General features: G+C 34.4%; 1 long non-coding RNA gene across 1 annotated transcript; it reads left to right on the forward strand.

Moving 5' to 3' along the window:
- Positions 1-3,187: 3,187 nt before the first annotated feature.
- On the forward strand, positions 3,188-26,917 carry LOC121733663. The gene is made up of 4 exons (XR_006036592.1): positions 3,188-3,262; positions 17,145-17,149; positions 18,345-18,347; positions 26,902-26,917. It is a non-coding gene; the product is annotated as an uncharacterized LOC121733663 (long non-coding RNA).
- Positions 26,918-27,280: the final 363 nt, after the last annotated feature.

A 27,280-nucleotide genomic window follows, 5' to 3' on the forward strand; every position in this document is an offset into this window, starting at 1 on the left:
CATAAAAAATGATACATAATACATGGCCAAAATTGCGGCCAAAGATTTTGACATGGCTTTAATAAAATTAAATAAATAGTTAGGCAGAAAATCTTTAGAGTTTGATAATATCAAAATCTTCATCAATTTAAATGTGGCGTTAATGATCAAAACAACTTGAAACTAACAGTATACTGCTACAGCCATAGAAGCAACTTTATAAACGCAGCAAAAGCAACCAGAGCTTAGCTAGCAATAAAGAGCATAGTTATAAATATCTGGCGTTGCAATATCAGTCTGCGCAGTAGATGCAGACACCATTAGCATATTATAGCATATAGCTTCGGCCTCGGAGAATTTAATAAAAATATCTCAGCCCGGCCCTGTTTATAAAACAAATATACGAGCTCCATAATATCGTACGAAGCACATTGTAATGTAGTCATAATATTTGTGGAGTGTATTAGGTTTGAAAATGAGAGTCTAGAAATTTTTCTGAAGTATGAGAAGAATATCTAACTAAAGAGATATATAACACTAGTGCTTCAACGTGGTTTATATTATGTTTTTGTAGTTAGAAATTCGCTGTAGAAATTATCAAAAGCAAGTTGTCTAAGTACCCTTCTATATTAGCATGCAAGTTTACGATGCCACGGACAGTAGGGTAATCCAGCCGAATGAGGGAGATCTTTCACAGAAATTAGCATTCATGAGCCAGCTCAGACGCCATAAATAAAAACAAATTTACTCTTTATTACGTATCTACCATTGCTATAAATGCTAGGAGCGCCTTGTTAAATGTTTTTTTTTGTAATTCTAGATTTTATGGAATGCAAAAACTTTTTTTTTATATTATGACCTAAGACATAACTTACACGTTCAGGCTTCATCGTCAATCTCAAACTGACGCCAGATTGATGACAGATCTGTCCGTCAATCAACTAGTTAGACGTTCAGTTTCGCGTCAATCTTACCGGATTGATGGACTGAACAAATGACAAACTGAGCGTGTAACCGACGCCTTAGAGTGCGTTGCAAAACATTCTAATGGTAAATGTTTGATTTCATTTAGGCATAAGACCTAGCAAACAGAATTATTAATATGCATGATAATTGGTAGTAAACGTCATAAAATAAAATATTTACTGATTCCACATATTATATTTACTTGATGAGCAAAAATATCCACAGACGAACAATTATTACTACCTCCTCCTTTTTGATAAAAAAGTAGATTGAAAAAACCAATACGAAACGTAGCAATTTCAAAATCAGATTTTTTTGTGCGAAATTAGTGACATGCTAATAAAAGCGTTTATCAGTATCAGAAAATAGATCGCCAATACAAAATGGTTTCCGTGTAGTCGCCAATCGCCATCACATGGAATAGGTCATTACAACTCTATTAAACTACGTGACTATTCGTGATGACTATCCGGCTTGTTAGATGTTACAGTTTTTGGCCTTTTATGCCTAACTAGCTGTTTGACCGAGCTTTGCTTGGTATCAGATGAAAATGACATTTTCTAGAAATTATTCCTAGCTAGATCGATTTATCGCCCCCGAAACCCCCTATATACTAAATTTCATGAAAATCGTTGGAGCCGATTCCGAGATTCCAAATTTCGCGTTATGGTCATTTTGTGATTGCCAGAACGCGTCGTGGCCGTTTTCATTAGAGCCACGACGCGAATTTCGCGTCGTGGCTGTTTCACTGTGACCACAACGCGTTGAGAGCTATTTTTTCGCTCACTGAGCGATTTCGGTCTTTGAGCGTAACATGTATTATATAGAAATGACAATTATTGTCAACGGCTTTCTTTCGTTAATTTGAGTGTTAGTGTTTAGTAGCTATTGTCATATTATTTTAGTGTGCGAAAAGGAACCAAATTCAAAACGGTTTAAGTACGGGAGTTACGTTTCCTTAGTTTTTTATTATTGAACTGATGTAATTCAATAAATATGTTAAATATAGAGTTCATTTGGTATGACAATTGTCAATTGACATTTAAAATTTATTTATTTAACTTACATAACATAATAAGTAAAGGAGTTCACAATATTTAGGTTGCTTACAATACATTACATGATTCGAGTGTACACTTATTTAAATTGCATTAGGAATTACAATATTATTATTTAACCAGGGGACCCCAAACTAGGCAAAGCCTGTATCTTGGTGGCCCAACAACTTGGTGGACAAATGTCAATGTTTTTGTTTAACTTGGTACGAAAATTAATCAAAAACATTGACATATTTTGACATACAGGACGCTCAACTAAAAACTACTTTAATCTTCAAAAGTTGGGTAATATCTTAAAACGAATGAGGCATTTTATTTATTTATTTATTTAAACACTTCATGCAAATATTTACATAGGCGGGCTTAATGCCTAGTGGCATTCTTTACCAGCCAACCTTAGGGTGATGATGAGAATGTTGAATAGGCGCATTCTAAAACAATATTACTTAGTTAAAATATGATATGATAAATAGTTTTATAAACATTAATGTCTGATAACTTTTATTTACTAACCAAAATTAATTCAATACCAAGCAATGTTCAAAGTTGCTGTAAACATGAGTATAAATTAGTTTCTGTTCCGAGTTTATTTTTCCGAAGAGCAATTCGCCGGTGAATACTCGTTCTGAAATTAACAAAGGCACACAACTTTCCGGAACTACTGCGTTTGTATTTATTTTCCACGCAATTTCCGCAAGCTTCATTAGAAAAGCCGAGGCATTAAGCGAAAGTTTGATAGCATTTTCAGTGCAACTTGCATCCATTTTCTACTTTTCAATAGCTTTGTTTATGCTCTTGGCATTAAATTGAAATTTACTTTTAAAGTTGTTACATACATGGTAATGTTGTCGTTTAAAATAGGTCAGAGAGTGTGTTAAATCGTGTGTGTTAAATCTACTGATATAATAAGAGTGTTTATAATATTTTTATATGTACCGTCGAAGAAATTGATTCATGGGCAGTTGACAGACCTACGTCATTTGGTCGGGTTATTTCAGTTCAATATTAGTCGTAACTTGCCCGGCGACACGAATGGACCGATCTGGAGCAATTAGTGGAGCATTAAGGAGCAATTTCAATAAATTGCGGCAATTATTTCGGCGATATTGCTCCAGATATTTCATATCGCTCAGTCGTCGATACGAATATTGATGAATATCCGATGGGCTCGCGTATGACAGTATTGCCTAGTAACTAGTTGATGAAGTTGGGCCATATCGCTCAATTGTATTGCGATGTATTGCGCAATATTGCTGCTTGTTGTCGAAAATTGCTTGCTGTAGTCGTGACGTCAAAGTTGACGAGAATTGAAGCAATTTTAGTTGCCCATATAAGCGTACCATTAGCTTCTCTGATAGAACCTACATAATTAGCATTTACCACCTTAATCTTCTTCTCTTCTAGATGAAAATAGAAGCAAATAATGTTTATCAATAACAATAAGATCCATATCAGACAAAGTATGTTCGTACCGAACATGCCAATCGCAAAAATGGCGGCCCAAACGTACAATGCATGTTTTTATTCCGAATCACGATCGAAGCGTGTTAGGAGAATCGTGTGGCCTTTTATGACGATTCTATTCCGTGAGTGCCAGGGGAAAACGGACCTTGTTTCTTTGAAAAAAGAAGCAGCGAAATCTAAAAATGTCCCGCTGAGCTATCATCAGATTAAGATAGTGAGGTCAGGTATGGCACGGTTTGCGGCAAACTGACATTTGCATCGGTGTTTGTATGGAAAGTGGCACGTTGAAAGGTTGTCTTCAAGCTGTGAATTCTAAGGTGATACTTGTACTATTTGCCGTGTATTTTGGATGAAAACATGTAATATTTTAGTATGTAACCAGTTTTATTTTTTATATAACATCTGAATAATAAGTTAATGATGTAGACTCTACATAGATCGCGGATCAGTCATATTTTCTACTAATTCTTATATAATATATTGTACAGTGAGGTTCAAAACATGACATATTACAAAAATATGATATTGCAATGAAAATTAAATAAGAAATTATCAAGACTTTTAATAATAAAAATTGCAATAATGTCCCTTTTTCTTATCAGGTGGTACAATATGGATAAAATTATTATTTCTTGTTAGTTGTAACGCTAGCACGGATAATTAATTACTTATTTATATTACTTACATTACTTATCGATGATAAGTGTTTCCAAATTTTTTCCCTCTCTCCTTTATAAGCATCAAGATGGAAATAAGATCATACGAAGTCCAATAGAGATGTAAGCGAGAGCGAAGCAGTGGAGGTCGGCCTTATTCAGTTAGACTTACACGCTGTTCGTGACTTACTGTATAAAACAATTCTCGGACAAAGGTACTGCCCACTACAAAGGAACAATTCCTTTGCTCCATTTTGATTGTGGACAGTCGAGGTTTCAAAGGATCGTAGTATGCAATTGCGCAATCTAGGAACAGGCCAAGGAAACGGCGTAGTTTTTAAAAACGCTTTGACGTCGTTTTGAAAGCAATTCGGACAATGGTGACTCAGAATCTGAATTGACAACAACAAATTTCAAATTCCAAAATTTTTATGCAACGTTATTGCATTTCATTTCTTTTCTTCTTCGAGTTAACACGTTTTCGATCAAATATACATCATAATATATTAAATCAGCAAATCCAAATAACGTTATTGGAATGGCAAGAGCGTGTAAATAGCTCTCGCCTGCGGTTAAATTACAAGAATCTCAATTTGAACCTTCAAAAACTCTAAAGAATGAATAGGTATATTATTTTATTATGCGGCTCTCAAAAATTAAACTCTGATAGCGATTGTGTGATCACTGACCTGTTAAGTAGTCAGTAGGGCTCCGTAGATTGCAGCAGTCTTCTGTCTTGACGAAAAGTTTCGACCGGCCGGCCAGAAGAAGAGTTCACACACAGGAGGAAAGTTCAAAGCTTTGATCACAATAACTTCGCAAGCGTTTACAATGAAAAAACACTTGAAAATTCCAGCTGGAATACTAGGCTTCTTTAGGAAAATTATCGGAACAAAATTTTCTCGTATGACATCAAGCGTGGGCGGCGGCAAAATAGACCTCGAATCTTCTTGCCATCTGTCAAGTGTCAAATGTCTTCTTCGTCTTTTCAGAGTATATTATGTTAAAGGCTCATCTAACGGTCGATGAGCAGAACTCCCAAACTGAGCTACAAACCAACACTAGAGATCGACACAACACGAACCCAGAGTGTCATTTGAGAGCCTTAATTATTATTTAATAAAAAAGAAAATATATTATTTATTATGATAAAGTTACGTGCACAACCAGTTATTGTTGCTTTAAAAATAGTTAGACGGGGTACCTACAAATAAGAGCATTAGGAGGTACATAGAAGACTACACTTTAGTTTTATTGATACTTTAGTTAGCCAGCAGACAATGAAGCAAAACGGCTAAAATTTCCATGGTAAGGCAATAAAATATAAAGAATAACCTTTATAAAGACCTATAACCATATTATATAAAGTAGATTGAACTGTCCAACAATACATGAGTTGTGGTGTCCAAGCTGACCCAAGTCTTTGTGTCAAAAGTCAAACGCAAAGTCGGTCAGTAATGAATAAATCTATATCCAATATCCCGCAGGGCTCGGTATGGTGACGTTTCTATTTTGTAATGAAAGGACTGTTGCTTGGGGCCACCCGCAAATAATGGGATCACGAAATAAAATGCATGTTTATCTGCACAATTTCCGTAAAATAACATTCGCGATTTATGCCCGTTTACTTTATTCCAATCCAGTGATCCAGTCCAGCGCTGTATTGCTATATTTTTTTAATGTAATAAGGGGGCAAACGAGCAAACGGGTCATCTGATGGAAAGCAACTTCCGTCGCACATGGACACTCGCAGCATCAGAAGAGCTGCATTGCCGGCCTTTTAAGAGGGAATAGGGTAATAGGGATAGGAAGGGAAGGGAATACGGGAGGATAGGAATAATACGGGAATGGGGTAGGGGATTGGGCCTCCGGTAAACTCACTCACTTCGCGAAACACAACGCAAGCGCTGTTTTACGCCGGTTTTCTGTGAGAACGTGGTATTTCTCCGGTCGAGCCGAAGCATGGCTCTCCCACGTATAAACTAACGTACAACTGGAATAATTGTAAACGGGTATGTACCTCTAAATAGTGTAACTTCATCTTGCCCGAAACTCTGGTTACACCTACAACTTTCCGATGTCCTTTCTGCGACTCAAACTTGAAAGTACGAAATAAATCTTATCGGCGGCTTGTACATGAAGAGGTAATAGACAGACAGGAAGACAGACAGGCGCACTTTGGTATTTAAAATATTAGTATCGTTTAATATAGAAACTTGTACTTGCCACAAAATAACACAAAGAATGAAACAGATGGGAATGACTTGTCGACATTGGCGGCCATCTCTGAACTATCACGATCCGTAAAAAATAGATCATTGTGTTCACGATCTAAATGATAAATACTTATTCGCGAGATGACAAAGCCTGAGAATTAAACTTGGCACGAATTTGGGATGGTACTTGTTTATTAGGTCAAGTCTTTTGTTCTAATAAAGCTTAACAGGAAATAATACCATATTCGCAATGGCGGTGCAAAGTATGAGGGTATTTTGAATTAATAATTGAGGGCTTCTTAATGAAGATAGTCAAGTATCTTATTTTATTTCTCAGATAGAGTAGAAAATGCAAGATCTGCAGGGTCTTCAGTCACATTACGTTATTTGACTAGTTAAATCTCAGCAGGCTAATGTTTAGTCCTTGAACAGCTTCTAATTTATAATATTACTATTTATCATAATATGTATAATTTTATTACAATAGCCCAAAACGGCCTTAGGCATAAAGAATGAGCAGTGAAACATAAGGCAAGTTAAATCACAGTACATCACATTCTAGTTATCTCAGTACAAAGTCATCGTGTCTACAAGGTTTAATTTGTCTATTTGTATTCCGCGAATATCTGAATATTCACACCTCAGACGTCAAAGATGGGACAAAATAACCGCGATATAAAGAGTGGACACGCCGGGGTCCATTACAATGCAAATTGCCTCTCAGAACGAGCCAGGACTGAGCTGTGTACATACAAAGCTTATACCGTGTTTGTCAGTTCCGGCTTGGATGTAGTCTTGGTATGATAAATCATCATCAAATCTGGTAGATGTTCTGATGGGTCAATCTCTGAAAAACTCTATTATTTGAGGTTTGTTCAATTTTGGCTGGGGCTGATTCTCACATCTCTATGTCGCATCTGTAGCACGCGGGTTTCTCACTCGTTTCGCGCTCGTGAAATGAATTCTAGTCCTTGAAGCCAATAGGCCTTCAATTTGCCGTAAATACCATGTTTTTGCAAATAAACGTCCTATTCTATTCTTAAAAAGGCACCAGAATCGAGCGAATCAATAAAAGATTTTTAATTAGTCAAAACTCCAAAAACGAATCGTTATAACATGCTTGTATGAGTATATAAAATGTATATACTGTTAAGCTAAAAGTGATGATGGATTTGCTTTCATGCTAGCTGATAAGATAGTAAGATCTATGTGAAAATATGCAACCTATAATAATATATTCCGTGTTGCTGTATCGTCGCTTAGTAAGTACATCTCTACCTGCCGCAAACTTTTTGCTCAGTCCCAAGTCGAAATTAGACTATGACCGAGTTTGGTTACTGTCAACTTGTCTAATGCAATGGACATGTTTAAAATTGTATAAGCTTTAAACTGCGGGTAATTTTGGAAGTTTCGGTCTAGTTTCGCGGTCCAGTGATTTAGGCGCCGCTGTATGTTTTGACTTAATTATTGTGATATGAATTAAATTTATTTTATACTGGAAATTATCTGCAGGAAAATAAGTAGGAGATTTTACTGAGCTACAAGGATAAAGGCGCATGGATGACAAAATATGACAATGTCATTCAACCCATGAGTGTTGTCAGTTGTCTCCATGAAGCTAGTTGTCACTCAAAATGGTAGCGATAATATTTAAAATTAGCATTGACGATGACACTGAGATGACATTATATTATGAAGGTGTGTGACTGTTTCTCAAGTGACTTGTGAATATGACAATAAAATTTACACCAAATGGCTGTGACATTTTGCGATATAGCGACGATAGTTCTAATTTCAACAGCTTTAAATACTTAGGTACATCTGTAATAAGTAAAAAATTGACGATACTGTATACAAAATAAATACTTTTTTGACATTTTAATCTATTAACGACATTATAATTATTGTTCTAAAATATTGTCAATAATAATTATCATCCATTGCAAAATTAGCAAAATTATAACGTGGATGACGGATGGAAATGTCAAAAATGGATTTAACCATACAATCACACCATTAAAAGCCTTATCAACTCTAAAATCACTAACAAACGTCAAAAAGACATAACAACATGGCCGCATCTGAGGGCTTTTACCATGATTAATTTGGAAGTGTTTTAAAGTTCCTATAAAAGTGTTTAAATGAGGCGGCGTGGTCATCTAGGTAATGACGCATAAAAATATTTCCCATGTCGGCCGTCCCGTCGATTAATCAGGACATAATATTTCCCTGGCGTTTTATTTTTAAAAGCCACGTGACCATAGATGCGGAAATGCAGATACGCCGTCTGGCTGCGTTTTGTTTTTTTTTTCTAGTGCCTCCAGTGTTTTTTGCCAGTGTGTCCAACTTTTTGATATTTATTTATTTATACTTTTGCACAATGTTAGTACATAGGCGGACTTAATGCCAAATGGCATTCTCTACCAGTCAACCTTTAGGTGATATTTCAAAAGAGTTTTCTTTTATATGAAATGGACTCCTTTATCTAGCTAAATAAAAACAATGAATTAATTAATTTTCTTTTTGCGAGCGTTACAGTCCACGATATGAAGAGTACCTAAATTACGTTTAGTCATTAAATTAAATAATAATTATATAGTTTCATTCAGTGAATTCTCTTGCAATTCAATAAAATACCAGACTCAACCAAATGACTGCGACAGATACAAAATGCTAATAAAAATATATATATTTTTATTGCTTGAAATCAATTTTACAGAATTTATCATTGGGTACAATAATTCCGTATCTTCATTAAGTTCGGAACAAATTACACTTTTAAGGCGTGGATCTCTATTTAAAAAAAATACTTCAGAAACATATTATAATTCTTATATCGCCTACCAATATTAACCCATCAAGCCCCATAAGCTCACCGGTGAGGAGACATAATAGAATAATAATAGATTTCCAAGAATCCACGATCGAAGGATTAAATAAAAAATTATATAAGTTTATTAGTTTTAGTTCTGCTACTTCTTGATATTTCTCGACATGATCTACTCTATCTGACCATACACCGTCCATTAGAGTTTATTAAGAGTTTAGTCAATATTTATCACTGCTGATGTAGCGTGCTAAAATTTTATACACACTTATCAGAGAAGGTAGACACTTTCTGTATAGTAGACGCGCAGATTGATTATAGCAAAATGGTAAGCCTCATCTATATGAATAAAATGAATTTAAAATTTTCATAGTCTCGCTAATTTAACTCGAAAACGGCTGAACCGATTTGCCAAATTTTGGTCTTGAAATATTTGTGGAAGCCCAGGAAAAGTTTCTACGGTGTAAAAAAAATAGGAGGTACGTGATACGAAGTTCATGGGTCTAGTTAAGGATAATAATGAAGAAAATATTCTAATAATTTGGAAAGCCGGTATGGATTTTTTTTATAAAATAAGGGGGCAAACGAGCAAACGGGTCACCAGATGGTAAGCAACTTCCGTCGCCCATGGACACTCGCAGCATCAGAAGAGCTGCAAGTGCGTTGCCGGCCTTTTAAGAGGGAATAGGGTAATAGGGGAAGGTAGGGAAGGGAAGGGAATAGGGGAGGTTAGGGAAAGGAATAGGGTAGGGGATTGGGCCTCCGGTAAACTCACTCACTCGACGAAACACAGCGCAAGCGCTGTTTCACGCCTGCTTTCTGTGAGAACGTGGTATTTCTCCGGTCGAGCTGGCCCATTCGTGCCGAAGCATGGCTCTCCCACGTGTACAGTTGTTTCAAAGTTTTGGTACTGTTATAACTTAGACCATACACTACAACTGTATACATATTGTATTAACGTTATGTAAGTAACATCGTAATAATTATTTTTTTACTATATACTGAAATAAATGTAATTTATTCATCATCATATCAGCCTATAGTCGTCCACTGCTGGACATAGGCCTCTCTCAATGAACGCCAAGATGACCGATCTCCTGCTACTCGCATCCAGCATGGGCCTGCAACTAAGCGGAGATCGTCGTCCCACCTAGTTGGAGGTCGACCTACACCCCGATTTCCCAGCCTTGGTCTCCAGTCCAGAGTAAGTTTACTCCAGCGATCGTCTGTTCTTCGAGCTACGTGACCAGCCCAGTTCCACTTCAGCGTACTGATTCTCTGCACTATGTCGGTGACTTTAGTTCTTTGACGAATTTTTTCATTTCGAAGCTTATCCGCCAAAGAAACTCAGAGCATAGCGTGTTCCATAGCACGCTGAGCGACGGAAAACTTACGTTACTTATTAAAACAATAAAATTATGTCTCTTTATCCTAGCACATAAATAAAATGTCTAGTATTCTTTAAGTTTTAATTTAAATCAAACGAAAGAACACTTAATAAATGGCTTGTATCATTAATAACATCTTCCTTATTTAAATGTACATTTAATAAGATACATTTTATTACAATACATATTTTTAACTGTAATAAAGATAAACTTTCAACCAATGCTGTTTTAAATGGTAATATCGAATGTTAAGCATAACGTGGATAAGGCATATTGTATTTATTGATTTTGATTTTTGTTTGTGATTGTTGAGATGTTTAGTTTTTCATCTTACTTATTAATTAAAAAAAAAAATTAAATAGAATAATCTTATCATATGCAGAAGTAACCACCTACCCAATATAAATACAACTGTTTCATTATCATAATAGTTAAATAATAACTAATTACATCTGTTGTTAAAAAAGTTATCGAGAAGTATAATTAATCATGTTCACATCACACTACATTATAATTAATTAGTAATTCGTGTCTGTTTGCTTGTTCCTTCGTATTTTTAGGTACTAACTGTGACTTTTATTTTTGCGGAAACTTATAAACATAAAAAGATTACAATTTTGCATAAATGAAACAAGGTGACCCGTTTGCTCTTTTGCCCTCTAATTTTATAAAAAAGTTACTGTTATAATGAAGTTTTATCCATTTCATAGAGCAAATAAATATAAATCTGGTCTCTGTCCATACTAAACTTCTCGCAAGTACCTTACGTTATTAAGGTTTATTTATACACACCGAGGTCGTTTCATACATAATTCCACGCGAACATCTCTGACACTTGTTTAAGTGTAAACTGCTGTTCTTTTGAGATAAAGTGTCACATCTACATAATTTAGCATGACTATCTAGAATAATATAAGTTCAGTATCTCAGTCTATATTAAAATGCGGACGTGTAGAACACGCTTAATAAAATCAGATGACGTGTTTTATATTCTCATTTTGTTTTAGTAGACGTAACCACAGAATAGATAATAGTAGACGTAACTATATTGATATCCTATTTCGTCCAATTTAATATTATACTTGACTACTATAATTACTATTAGAGTACTTGATCAAATTGCATTTTCCAGTCTTTACTTTCGATTGCGAAGTTCTACGTCAAAAATATAATATGAGAGTGTCATGGCACTTGCGACGCGTTATGTCAAATCCCATAAAATTTTGACATCTGACTTCGGTATCCAAACTAGCCAATATAATTTGACTAAGCACTCTGGCAGAGTAGACAGAATGATAGAGTATACCGACTTAGAACTGATGTTGAAATTTTTAAATATGACGAAAATCGTCGCTAGTCATCGGTTAAAATTAGGGTGTTTTTTAATTTCAATGGCCTCGCGTATATATACGCGATATAAATACGCGAGGTCATTGAAATTAAAAAACACCCTAATTTTAACCGCGAAGATGGTTGGGTGCTGCCATCTAGTTGGGATCCAGTGATAAATAAACTAAAACACAAATCTAGGAAACCTCGGCTTCATGACACTGTAAGTTCGTTCTGCGTAGATCGGAACGCAAACAAAAATTGATGAATCTTCGGGTAGTTGAAAAACTTCAATAAATTGGACGCCTGTCACCTCAGTCCACCCGTGACCACGGCCGCTGTAAAGTAGCCGAAACGTCGGGATGAATAAAAGTGCTCCGCGACAGAATCCGTAAGTGTTTGAACCTTGTAATATAATGAGTGATACTCGCGTATACCTAAGAAATCATTATGGAATTAAACATTTTGATCCTTTTTTTTCCTTATAGCGGCTGAATAAGTGTGTGATGTGAAACATGCAAAATGCAAATATAACAAATTTATCCAATGATCAAAGATATTTTTGAATTTTCGCCATTCTTTGCCATCAGATCCTGGTAGACCTCTATGTCGGCCTTTTTAATCATCCGAAGTCGGACATTTTTAATCTGTGTAAGACATGTTGACTAACCAAACGCGAGAACTTAATGAACGATCCCTCGGGTTATACAGGGTGCACTCTTTGTTCAGAGGGGATGATACGGATCGATAAAAATACATACAAGGCATATACGCAATGAATAGCCATTGGTTATAGAATAAAAGGACGTAAAAGACAATTTAACTGGAATCAGACATGGCAGGGCAATCAGACGTGGATGTCAAGCAGCTCATGACATGAATCATGACATTAGCACACATTAGCGATGATATTAACAGGTAGGTTTGGGTGTGAAAAATCTATCTGAGATGGCTTGCGTTATTTCTAATTTCTACCATGAGTTAAATGTCTTTTTTTTCGAAAGGGTCTAGACCATCAGATGGTAGTTCAATCGTGGCTATAACTGGTCTGTTGCTAGTTGGTTTGGAAATAAAAAATGAGGGGGCCTGGCCCCTCCTCTAAAGTCACACGTGTGACATTCTAATCGGGCTATAAAAATGTATTTGTAGGAATGTATTCAAGTAGAGTAATTAATATATTAAGCAATAACCAAAAAACCTTCGCAGGATTAATCCTAGGACTTTTGTCATTCTATTTTAAGCGTAAACTCTCTTTACAGCTTAAGCAAGTAACGATTTTAGAGGCAAAACATTTATTGGTCCTAAATTCTAGTTCTATTCTTGCTAGTTTCAAATTACTTTTAACACAATAAACTGATCGAGCTAGTATTAAACTATAAACGACGATTTAAATATTTTATTGAGCCTTTGTGCAACATGTAACGGTTATTTTATATGCTATATATTCGGAAATAAGACGTCCAATTAGTTAAATTATGATCTATAGCAGTATCTTTTAACCTGTGGGTCGCGAGTCGCGATCCCCTAGGGGATCGCATAGCTTTTGTGTGTCTGGATGGCGAGAGAACTAGTTTATTAAAAAGAATAAACAATGAAGATTAAAAATGATATAATATTATGTAGGAGAATCTACATAATAATACGTGAGCCAAAAACTTTGAATCCCTTTTGACGAAAAATGTGGAAACGTAGGTGAATGAAAATTTGCTCAGTTATACTATATGGTGTAGGAGTGCATCGAGCTAATATTATTTAGAAATTATACTTTTATCATACATTTTTTTAACAAATGAAACATTACACACACCACAACACACACACTGAGGGAAAATGACAGATTTTTAGTGACAAGCCTATACATACGAATTATACTCTTTTATTTATGGTTGAAGTCTGTTGACAACAAGTTGACAAATTAAAAATGGATTATAGCTTTTTTTATTGAATCTTAGATACTATTAGACAATGCTTACACGGCCAGTCTGAGATCAGCTGAGTCCCAGAGACAAGAGTTGAAAAATATGATAAAGTTAATTTTTTTTTACAAAATATAGGTAGTAGTCCTAATCCCTAATCCTAATTCGACCTTAGTTTCAAAGACTATTTCTTTGAAACTAAAGTTTGAATTTCGACCATTGGGCGATCTCTAGTTTTACTAAAAATATTAATATACTCATTAACATAGTAATTTGACAAAAAAGCTAAAAGTGAGGATTGGGCGGAGGGAGGTCGACAAGTATTTTTATACGCCAGAGTCGCATCACAAAAGTTGAAAAACACTGATCAATATCGTAAATAAGTTCTGACTTTACCGTCGTGAATGTTGAATTGGAATTTAATTACTTATCCGTTGTTTAAGATATTGCTTCTATAAAACGTTTTACTGTCACTAATCAAAGATGCAGTAAATTAGCATCTTAATTAAATACATGGACTCTTCCGAAGTAATTTATAACGCTCAAGGGCTATACAAAGTGTGAAACGACTCCGAGAAATTTCCGAGTTATGCTTGCTGAATTTCTACGGAAAGCTAAATTTTGTTAATATAATAGAAATATAAGGGCCATACAAGTCGCATGCATCCCGACCGATGGGCAAAGATCACCACAGAATGGGTACCAGAGGATGAACAACGCCGCCGTGGCCGGCCTCGAAAAAGGTGGCTCGAAAAACGATGAGCTAGACAAATACGAGCCAGGTTAGCCTACGGCTGCGTTGGATCGACAGAACTGGAAGACTTTGGGGGAGGCCTTTGCCCAGCAGTGGGACAGCATAGGCTCATAAAAAAAATAGAAATATATTTTCGTTATTGTCATATTATCATTTTGCTTCCGAAATTTTTGGTTGACTTTTCGTACTTTTAAAGTAAGTTACATAATAATTAACACGTTTTTCCTGCGACTACGTGGGCGCAAAGTAAATTCCGAAGGAATCGTGCGTCGCGCAATAAAAAGAATCTTACAGTCTTCTCCGTTGTCTACTTTATATTTGCGAAAAAAATTATGGAAATCGATGAACTAATGAAAATAGGTTTTCATGTTTATATCTGAAACAAAGAACTCTATGAAATAAAACTTTTAAAATATTTCTACCGGAAACGAAGTAGTCATTATATCAAAAGGACAGGTGAACGTAGCAGTAAAAATGCAAAAATGTCCCAATTTTATTGGGGTCCTTAAATAGGTGAAAACAATAAAAAGCGAGACAAAAACACAGGACCGTAAACAAGGCAGGCCGCAGCGCTGACGCGGGGTTGTTAAATCTAATTTATAGTGTATCAAGCCAAGCCTCCTGCTAGAACATGTTAGGCCTATCTCGATAGAGACTTGGCGATATTTTATCGGTAAATAATTTTTAGTGGCTGAGTTATTTGACGTAGGCTTGTCGATGTGTTATATATGAATAATACTTATTAATTTGAGTCTTAAACTAACTATTTAATTAAAAATATGTTAAGATTTATGAGAACCACGTTTATATGGTCGCATGTTTTAACTGTAGTTTATTGATTGTGCTAAATTTCTAACAGCTGATGTATAATGTTGTTTATTTATAAACACAACATCATAAAAAATAACTTCCTAAAAAAATTAAGAACGTTATTTTTATAACTTTATACAAAAACTTTGCAGTCATCAGTCACAAAAATGGCACCTGTCCTTGGTTTTTAAATGAGATAAATTAAAAATAATCGCCCGTTTTAATAGCCTTGATATTTTAACTTATATTTTTAAATGGTGTGCCGTAATTGAATTCAGGACGTGAAGTGAAGGATAAGGTAAGTAACATGAAAATACTTCCCGTTTTTTGCTTAAATGGTAAAGCCTCCATTTAAGCAAAAAACGGGGCCAGACAAATTATTCTAATTAGAAAAACTATGGATTATATGTGTGGCCAGATATATTAGCTACGTTTGAAGTAGATAAGTTACAAGGTTTATTAAAATAATTAGGGAAAAATGAGTTATTGTCCGTATGTCACGAAATCTTTATTATTTTAATACAACATTAATAAAGATGCATTCCTTGTTCAATTAATTGTTTTATTTTTACTATGATCTACAAAATTGGTTAAATTGTGAAAGAACTGATTTGAACAATATAATATTTCAAGACCCCAAAATCAGGTCTTTGACATTTTTGACGTCAAATATGCGAATATTGCTTTGATTTTTACTAGAAAGCTGACTGGATCAAAAAGAAACGAACTGTAGTAGAATTGAAGTACTCTTTTTTTTAAACTATCTGTGCTGGTGAATTTCGTGTCACTTTAAAACCTTCCCTGGACTTCTACGACTAAAATTAGCCCAATCCGTTCAGCCGTTTTCGAGTTTTAGCGTTTTAAATATTCTAACTTTTCTAATCCATCATCAAAATGTATCACTGGGATTATCTGAGGCCTTAATAGTTAATAGCTCGGACCGATTTTAATTAAAGTGTATGAAAGCTATTATGAGGGCTTTAAAATTTCATACAAAATTGTTTTGAACGGGTTGTATGGGTGAAGATCATTACGCTGGCCCACTTTGACTCCTGCTGTTTCAATTAAGTCGCTGACAATACTTTTAAAGCTTGACCGAGAGTACCGAAATATTACGACGAATGTACGGCGACTTGGTAATTTTGATACTTGTAAACTGAAGCTGGAAATACGTTATTTTTCATTTTGCGATTTGTATCGACTTTAAAAACTCTAATGCGTGTAAATTCTGTAAAGCGATTTGGTAGTTTTCATGCACCTTTTTTCATTTTGCAATTTATATCGACTTCAGAAAATCTTATCTTATACCTTTAAACGAGCAATTCTTGTAAATATATATTATAATATATATAATTGGAATCTCGGAATTGGCTCCAACGATTTTCATGAAATTTTGTATATAGGGGGTTTCGGGAGCGATGAATCGGTCTAGCTAGGAATCATTTTTAGAAAATGTCATTTTATTCGTGTTTTATCGAATACCGAGCAAAGCTCGGTCAAATAGCTATGTGATTAAAATATTATAGTACCCATTTCTACGATGACCTAACCGTTATTGTGTTCACTGTTCATTAGAAAATATTTGCTGATGAAAATGTAGAAATAAATGTAATATTGAGTCCCTTTTTAACATAGTTTGGTGTGACTTGTTAAGCATTTTAATAAGCTTTTGTATCGTAGTTTGTTTGTTAGTTGCCTTAGCAATAAACGCTTACGCGTTACGATATTATGTAAATATCGCTAAACAACAATAGTTATAAGTCTGATCATAACGTTAACAGATTGCGTTTTACAGTAATAATAATATTATTTTATTATTTTCATGCACTTATTGTACACTTATCATCATACCTGATGATGATTTTATCGAAACCGGTCGTGTGAAACATAATTGTAATAGAAGTGGAATAAGTGCCTGAAAAGTGTATAATATTATTATAATTACTGTGAAACCTGAATTTCCACAAATAAGTAAACAGTACATTCAATATCATATAGATTGCGTCTTATAAAAAACCAGCATTTTCTTACTAACATTATTGATATTTAAAGTATTTCTTAGGAAAATATTATTACAAAACAGCAACGATCAAAGTGTATGCTTCCACCTCAAACCTTGTTAGCTACGATCAAACTCATGTGCCGATGGATATTAAATACCAGAGTTTAGGCTCTGACGGTTAAAATAACTATTACCAGCAGCTTCGGCCATGTTGCTCCTATTTTACTATTAATTTTAATATTATAACTACATATTTCCTTCTTTATAAACTGGTAAAGGCACCCTAAATTTTATTTTATTTAATATAAAAAAAAACCTTTATGGATATAAAAGTTTATAAAATAACACAGAACTGAAGTACTCCTATAATATGCAATTTTTTCTTGAGACGTTAACAAAAAGTTAAATACGAATTTAAAATTATTGAAATTAAATTAAACACCTTAATTATAATTATAATGAAACTGAATTACTTCTATCAACTGTATCGTAAAGTACACACACACACACATACACACACACACACACACACACACACACACACACACACACACACACACACACACACACACACACACACACACATATTATTGTTAAGTCCTTCTCATATCCGCGGGTGAGACCTGGAGACCTGAAACACAGGGTATCTTATTTAATATGTTAAATACCTACTATGTTATGTTGTGTGAAAAATAAATTTTATTTTATTTATTTATTTTTTAAATTGAATCCGCTTAATTATTAAGTTCGTATATTTTTGGTAAACTGATAAGTGATACTACGAATATGACGTTGATACTACGATAACCTAGGTCCTTCGATTAGCTTAATTTAATATTACTTTAAGATTAATTTAATTTCTTATTACATTTTTTCCGGTGCAACAATAGTAATAGCTCCCACACCGGTTTCGGTGACGGTGGCCGGTTTCATTGAAACCAGGCCAGCTACGCAGGAGTATTTTTTTATAGTGCCCAAGTGTGTGCGCAGTACACAAGAGCACTCTCTGTTCCTTTACTCTCATAACCTCATAACCAAGTGGGACGGAAGACCGACACGACTGGCGAGAGATCAGGCGCAGGACCGACTTTTTACATGCCCATCCGACGCATGGATCATCTTCATGGATAAAACTTATGAAAGGTTAGGGTAAGATTTTAGCTAGCCAAACATCTCGATTTATTTTTTTACAATTCGTTTAAGTTGTAAAGGTAGTAAATACAGAAAATACAGAGTGTTTTAATTAATTACCTGTATTATTTTATTGCTACGCTTATCTATAATTACAACCATTTTGACCGTCGGCAGCCATTTAAGCAGCAATTTAAATGTATGCGCAGACACCTTTTGTTACGTCGCTATAAATTACAATAAATAGTAAATAGTGCACATTTCACATACGGAGTAAACGATTGTTCCGAATTAACGAACCATGTCATTACTGACGTGAATATCATTATGAGATCTTTATCTCATCAGTGTCAAGTATCAAATACGTTTGGGTTATGTATAGGTATATTCGGGTACGGTTAGGCTATCGGTCTAGTAATTTTACGTCCTAGGCTATAAGTATTTAAAAAAAAAGTTAGTTTTTATTCAGTGGGGACTTCAGACTTACATGACAAAATTACCAAACAAAAGTTTTATCAAAATTTGTGTTTTTAAATTTTTTACTCAATCAAAATCAAAAAAAATTAGCATGGAAGAAGCTTGGGCTGTGGATTATCCACGTATACTTTTATCCGCAAAAACTATAAAATTTATACCTGTAGAATTTTTCCCGTCTTATCAAACAGAATAGTGTAGGATTTCATACAAGTAACATTATCTATATCTACATAGCGAACTTTTTAACAATACTTTTTTAACAAAAATATTAAGATACCTACAGAACAAAGTGTTTTGATTTTTAATACCAGTTAATATTCTCACAGACGACCCCAAAAACGACCACGTAGGTACACTATCTCATTAGTGACAAAAACCTAAATCCAACACGACAAAAAGATAAATTATGTTTACAAAAGATAGAGATAGAACTAAAAAGATTAATGTACCACAGAAGGGATCAGATTTATAACAACGGATGCTTTTAGTTAAATAAGTCTAAAATACTTATCTATCTGATCGATTTGGACACAAAACGGTTCGAGATAAAAAGGACGAGGCGCCCAACTAAATCACTATGCAAAATATATTTAGTCGGGTTAAGAGTTAACTAATAATTTCCGATAAACTAGATAGAAAAGTTGTTTTTAGCGAAAAATATTGCTGTGGAAAATTTCATCTGAATAAATACGTTCATAACTATTGGCAAATTTATCAAAGGATGACAAAAGGAGAGACGCACCAAAGAAACCTTTAAAGTACGAGCGCTTTGCTATGTTCATTTCAGACATCGACCTAATGATAAGCCTACACTATTATAAATGTGAAAGTTTTTCTGTCAGTCTTAGATATTTTTTACGCTTAAAAAACTGAACCACTTTGTTTTAGTTTGGTGTAGAGATTATTTAGGGCCGGTAAAAGATAAAAGATGCTTTTTATCTCTGGCAATTGAAACGTTAATTGTTCCAGCTTAATAAACGAATCGCAGTGCAGCAGAGTTGTGGGCGCCATCTAGTCATCAATAGTTTATCGTCATTCATCACCATCATTATAATCAGGGCCCGTACCACGAAACGGTTTTGAGACTCAAACAATCGTACGAGAATGTTGCGTCCTACTCTAACAAACGTGAAATGACGTTGTTAGAGCAGGACGTACCATTCTCGTCCGATTGTTTGAGTCACAAAACCGTTTCGTGGTACGGGCCCAGAATAGAATCGAGAACCGAATCAGCTCGATCTCAAAGCTTTTGCTACTTCCGACATATTATGTGCTGCAGCCTGCGGCTCAATCTATATATATATATATATATATATATATATATATATATATATATATATATATATATATATATATATATATATATAAAAATAAAAACAGAAAAAATCGGCCAAGTGCGAGTCGGTCTAGCGCACGAAAGGTTCCGTACCGTTATAGAGCGAAAATAAGGAAAAAATATGTTTTTTGTATGGCAGCCCACTCAATTATTTATTTTTTTTTAATTTTATTATGGATTACGAGCCAAAAAGACCAAAAAAATAACGTTTGTTGTATGGGAGCCCACCGTAAATATTAACTCTATTTTGTTTTTAGTATTTGTTGCTATAGCGGCAACAGGTATACACAATCTGTGAAAATTTCAGAAATCTATCTATAGCGGTTCTTGAGTTACAGCCTGGAGACAGACAGACGGACAGACATCGAAGTCTCAGTAATAGGGTCCCGTTTTCACCCTTTGGATACGGAAACCTAAAAATGAATTATAAATTTTGTTAGGCTCGCTAAAGCTCGAGAACGGCTCAATTTTGCTAATTTTAGTCTTGAAATATTCGTGGAACTCCAAGGAAGGTTTATACGATAGAAAGTTTATGAATTAAGTAATACAAATAACAAAGTTCACGGATCATCTAGTTTGGTTAATTTAGCTTACTGCTTTTCCCACTTCTGACAGCTATACTAGCGCACAATCTTTCGGCGGCTCAATTTGATACTAATCAGTAGCTCTACCACGAGTTTAAAGCTATAGTATTTTTCGACACTCGATACCGACAACGTAAATTTTTAGTATGTCAAATTTTACAGCGCCTCTAGCGGGTAATTTCGGAACTAAAATCGCCATACTAAATATTTACGTAGTCGGTATCGAGTATCGATAAATACTATAGCTTTAAACTCATGGTAGAGCTAGTAATCAGACTCGTAAATCAAAATCGTATCAGTATCGTAAGACTGCTGTATTTTACGATAATTTCTACGCAGTAGAGTCCCGTGAAGTCTAGGGTTTGAATAGACCCTAGACTTCACGGGACACATGCCTATATAATAATAAGTGCCCAAGTGTGTGCGCAGTACACAAGAGCACTCTCTATTCCTTTACTCTCATAACCCAGTGGGACGGAAGACCGACACGACCGGCGAGAGATCAGGCGCAGGACCGACTTTTTACATGCCCATCCGACGCATGGATCATCTTACTTGTAAGACAATCAGGTGATCAGCCTGCACTGTCCTAACCAAACTTGGAAATAACATGTTTCCAACGCGGGAATCGAACCCACGACCTCCGAGTCAAGAGCCGCGCTCTATACCACTAGACCACCGAGGCGTTGCGATGCGATGCCTATATAGCTACTGTACATTAATTAAGTACTTGTTCTATTACAATCGCGCTTATTATCAAGGGATCAAAACATGGCTTCTTGTCATTGTCCTCCTAAGGTATCTTTCATCGTTGCGTGTTACATGAGAATTTTAGACCTTCGTATAGGTCAAAATATGTGTAGTATAAAAAAGATCTTGATAAATAAAATTTTATATTATGTCGACAGAGATAATGCATAAACGACAAAAAATCATTATATACTGAAAGGAGGTTTTGCTGTTATTCATTTAAACCAATTATAATGTAAGGAACGAACAAAAAATTATAAATGTTCAATTATTATCTCGTAAATTATAACAACATATTGTCTGGTTATTATGGCCTGAAATAAATATTGATTAGATAAAAAAAGTCCCAAAAATTGGTAGACTAAATGGAGCTCCGATGAAACAGACAGACACAAGTTAGGTATGTGTCAAATTGGTATGATCAATATTATATAATACTAGCTGTTTGCCGGTACGGCAAACGTTTCTTTGCCGTATTTCGCCCGTATTATTTTATTGAAATGACTAAAGTCTAAATAAGTACTTATGTCACCATGGCAACGTCCATCGCTATGCCGTCGCACAAACAATGGACGCCGTCAATCTCGATTTGTAATAATATTATTTTTTATTTATTACTATTATTATTTATTCAACAAATGCACTTATCAATATAAAAAGTAGCCAGTAGCCGATTCTCAGACCTACTGAATATGCATATAAAATTTGGTAAAAATCAGTAAAGCCGTTTCGGAGCAGTACCTACGGTGACTAACATTGTGACACGAGAATTTTATATATAAGATATCTATTAGGTTATACATTTAATTGAAAACAAAAAAAAATGCACGCACACTTGTGGGATATGCTAACGTTCTGTCAAACATGTGTGTTCAAAAAATTAATAAAACATTTTTTTTTCATTTATAGAGGTGTACTAATATTAGCCAATAAACAAAAGGATATCAAATTCATCTCTCCTTTTTTAAAGCGTAGACAGGTATCTATGACGAATATTATACATAATTTGACATTAAATATACGTCACGCTATATCTTATTGATCTGGAGAATATCAAATGACTGGAATGGTCTGTTTATTACGATCGGGCATCTGAAAATAAAACACTAACAACCCAAAAAACTTGGGGTAAAAAATGCCGATAAGAATCATACTGTAGTTGAGGACGGGAAGGCGCTTTAAGGTTAACGATTCCTATCAATTAAAGTTTTGGGTCGAGCCGACGGGGTCTTTTGGACCCCCGCTAGGTAAGGATTTCGCACCTGTCTTTTACTGTTTAGTTTTTAGTTCAACAGGTGTATTTTGCATGTCCATAAAATGCCCAAATCATGGACACTTATAAAATCTATTGTGATCATTGAAAATATTCAAATTAGTGCACTAAAGAGGTTGGATTTATTGACGCCGTGTAAACGTTTAAACTTTACAACTTTGGCGCTTTAAAATATTTTATTATTATAATTTTATGGCGTTTATATTGCACGTTACGAACTTTATGTGCAGTCATAAGTGATTGCCTTGTAAAAAAATACTATCTTCTATTCATAAAACCTAGAAATCTTGACTGAACCTAACCTCCTAGCCCATACTAATTTAACCTTATTTTCCACTGAACAATGGTCACCTTAGTCGCAATAAACAAAGGATAATATTTTTGATATGATAATCTCAGATCCAAGTGTGAGCGTCCTGCTGAGAGTAAGCGGAACAAATAGGCAAGCTCAAACAATAAAATAAACCATACCCGAGTTTATAGCTTCAATAATAAAAATTAGTTTATTTCACCCTTTTCCGATTTTTATCGTGATCATGGTGATTTTATGGAATTTTGTTATGCCTTTTTACCAACTGTGTCAAATAATACTTTATGTGATAATAATAATTATTAACAAAACGAAAAAAAACGTCTTCGAATTTTGAATACTTCTGATTCATTTTTCTTACTATCGCTTAAACTTTTTGTATAGATTAAATAAAATAAATATGTACCTACTTAATATGAAAATTGAGTGGGAAAATTTCTAAACAAAGATTTTTGTAGAGCAAAGATAATTGAGTCTGACCCAAAACGGCCTCATAAAAAGCTTTTGAGACGCCTCAAATGAAAAAACACTTAAAAATATTAAAGAAAGCCAACGTGCTGGTATGTTCTTTTCGTAATAAGTTAATTATGCGAAGGGTCTTGGTTTTAATGTTTGATACGCTATTAAATTTTTATTTTATACAGATAACGCCCGCAACTCCGTTGCGCCAAAATTCGTTTATAAAAATTTTACTTTTTTGGGTAAAAAGTATCCTATATCCTTTCCCGGGGCTCAAAGTATCTCCATATCAAATTTTATCAAAATCCGTTCAGCGGTTTGGACCTGAAGAGGTAACAGACAGACAGGCACACTTTCGCATTTATTTTATATTAGGGTGGGTTGCACCAATTTACTTTAACTATAACTGTAACTTTAAATACAATTCAAAATGTCAAATCTCTGGTTAAAGTCAAAAATTGACGCCATATTTAACCATAAGCATAGAAGCTCGACAAGGCTATAGATGATGGCGTGGCGTGGATGGCGTAGACGTGGCGAAAAAAGGAACTAACGCTGTCATCATACAAAAACGTTATTTTTTCAGCCTTGTCGGACCAGCAACAGACATCTGCCAAATTCTGTGGTCAAAGTTAAGGTTAAAGTTAAGTTAGCTTTAACTATAACCATAACTTTGACCATAACTGTAACTATAACCACGCCTCTGGTGCAACCCACCCTTAGTAAGTAATAAGTATGTAAGTATAGACGTTAGACATATTGTATGTAACATGATTTATATTTTTTAGGCAATAGGCATGATGACTATTTTTTTTTTCTTATCGGTAATTGAAGGACTCTTAAAAAATAGAAACATCGTTGAAAGAATGACTCTGATATGACAATTCAAATATCTCACAAAAAGACCTGCCCGAAACTCTCCATACAAAGTGCTACGAAAGACTGACGTCAGTCTTTCGTAGTTTGTACGCATCGGGAGACAACTTTGTTCGACAGGTATATTAAATATTGCGTTTATGAAAGTGGTTTCATAACAAAAGTTGCTTTTAATTGCATAAGTTATCGAATTGTATACAAATATTAAGAAATTTAATTGTAAAAAAATTCGACTTGAATTTTGGGAACACTTATTTTTTACCGTGATTTCTTTATTTTCTTAACAAAATTCGCTAATCTTTGACCTTGTCATCATCCCTATTGTAGCTGTAAATAATTCCAGCCTCACTCAGAATACAGAACAAACAGCTTCATAACAGCTCTGCCACAAATACTTTTGGGTCAAAAAATATTATTTTTATAAAGCCTTTCTTAGAATTTAAGCAAGGCTCTTTAGTGCCTGAGATTTTAAATACTCCCTACTTCTCAAACTTTCTTATTTCCTCCTAGTTGCAACAGTTAAGCCAGAACTTTGCTTTGATGAATACTGGCCACCGTTTTAATTTTTCTTTAATGGTTTATTTTACTCATTTTTTGCCAACTTTGGAAAAATAATATAACTTTCTCAAAGGCTACACTTTTAATTATTTAGTGAAAATTGTTTTTCAACTTACATTGTTTAAATTGTTTGCGGAAGGTAGGAGGAAAGTTAACACCTTTTGAAAGACACGGATTATAAAAGGGACCGTGGTAATGGTGTTCTTGTGTTTTTCAGAATAAACTTTAACGGAATTTTGACACACCAAGAAAGTACTTTATTTTACCATAATTTTACCAGAAAAGCCTTTATCACATTTAAGTACATATAAGTAATAAAAATATTTAACTTAATTTTTGAAATCGTTTTTCTGGCTTATTTCCAAACGTCACATGACATATTAAGTTAATATACCTAGCGGAATAGAGAAACAAAGGCCTGAGTAAGAGAGATGTCACTATCAGTAACACTGCGTGGTAAAAAGTATGATACATGACAGCAGCACTCTTTTTTTGACGTCCAGTCGGCACGTGCCGCACGTTGACAATTTAATCTCATAGAAATCATGTTCAATCATGCTTGTGTAAGTGTATACGTACACATATTTTTACACACAGATAAAAACCAATTTCGGTTTCGTTTGACAGCTTGAGATTGTTGCTCTATTCCGCTAGGTATATTAACTTTATGCATGATACACAAAGACGATGGACACAGGCTATTAATATTAAGGGTGTATGTGTAATAAGCTATTGTGTTGGTGCATGGAAAGTACTTATATGATTTAATTTATTACGAAATATTATATTTAAAAAGCTAAAAGTATTTATGTCATAGTCCTGTAAGCCTCTAGAGTACAGTTTCAAAGGAGAGCATTCCTATTGTAGCTATGGGACATATTAAATTTTTCGAAGCGGCCAACTTTGCCAACAAACGTACAATGTTTTTGTGTTTCTTTGGAGTTTAAACTTTAAAAATAAAAACTTTATATCTCCACGTTATGAAAATGTTATGGCACTTTCTAAGTTTTTGTCGAGAATTTTTTAAACTGTCGCAATTCATAAATTGAACGGTAATTGTTAATAATAAGCATTAAGCAATCATAATATTTTCACTAAAATCATAACAGAAAACTTAGGTACACAATACACATGGCATCTGTAATACATACGGTTATCTTTGAGTACAACATAATATCATTTTTGTTAACATCTGGAGATCAAAATATTGAAACTTGACCGAAATTGATATTATCAGGTTCTTTACTGGCCATTGATATTATGTTAAAATTGATAGAATTATTTAATAGCCTTTACTTATAGTTAAGGCTCGTATACACTACGCTTAATATGTCGAATTTCAAAGATTTTGTAACTGACGTCAAAAACCTTATATTGGTTTACCAAACTTCAATTATAAAGCAATTTACACAGTTCCAGTAAAAGTTAAAAAAACTAAAAAATCAAAACTACTAACATGAACTTTTAAACTGGGGCGTTTCATGCTAAAGTCATGTACCGTTGCGTTTTAGGAAAAGTTAACATTCGCTGCAAAAGTTTTTTACATTGTACTAGTTAAACGAAAGCGTTTAACTGGTACAATGTAAAATGTGTACAGCGTGGACAAAGGTCCACACTGTGCCTTTCTCTGTTCGTCAAGGGCATGCGTTATAGCGCAGTCAACAGCGAACGTGAGGCATGCCCGCGACGCATGCCCTCTGACCGTATCCAAAACTTCAAAAATGACAATATTGGCGTTGCGTTTCTTGACGCATTCAATTATTGAATGCGCCAATATGAAAGTTGATGACGAAAATTGAAGATAAAAGTGCACAGTGTGGACATAGTTAAACGCAAAATAGTCTAAGCTGAAACTTTTAATGGTTTGCACTAAGATTATTTTAACCCACTTTTAATTCTGTTAAATGAGGATTCTTTTGAAGTCACCAAACGCTATATTGTGAGAAATTTTATATGGACTGTAGTTTAGGACATCTTATAGTTTGCAGATGAAACTTAGGTCTTGAATTAATAATTTAATATGAAGTATCTTTTTAGTTGGTTGTTGAATTATTTAGCTATGTGGTCGCCTGTGGTACGTGTAAAAATAAGATAGATATCTAAGAAATTAAGCTATTAATCCTAATACAATTTTAAAATCTTAATTTTTTTATCTAACAAA

This window comes from Aricia agestis, chromosome 14, assembly GCF_905147365.1.
Source record: "Aricia agestis chromosome 14, ilAriAges1.1, whole genome shotgun sequence".
In the NCBI taxonomy this organism is placed as follows: Eukaryota; Metazoa; Arthropoda; class Insecta; order Lepidoptera; family Lycaenidae; genus Aricia; species Aricia agestis.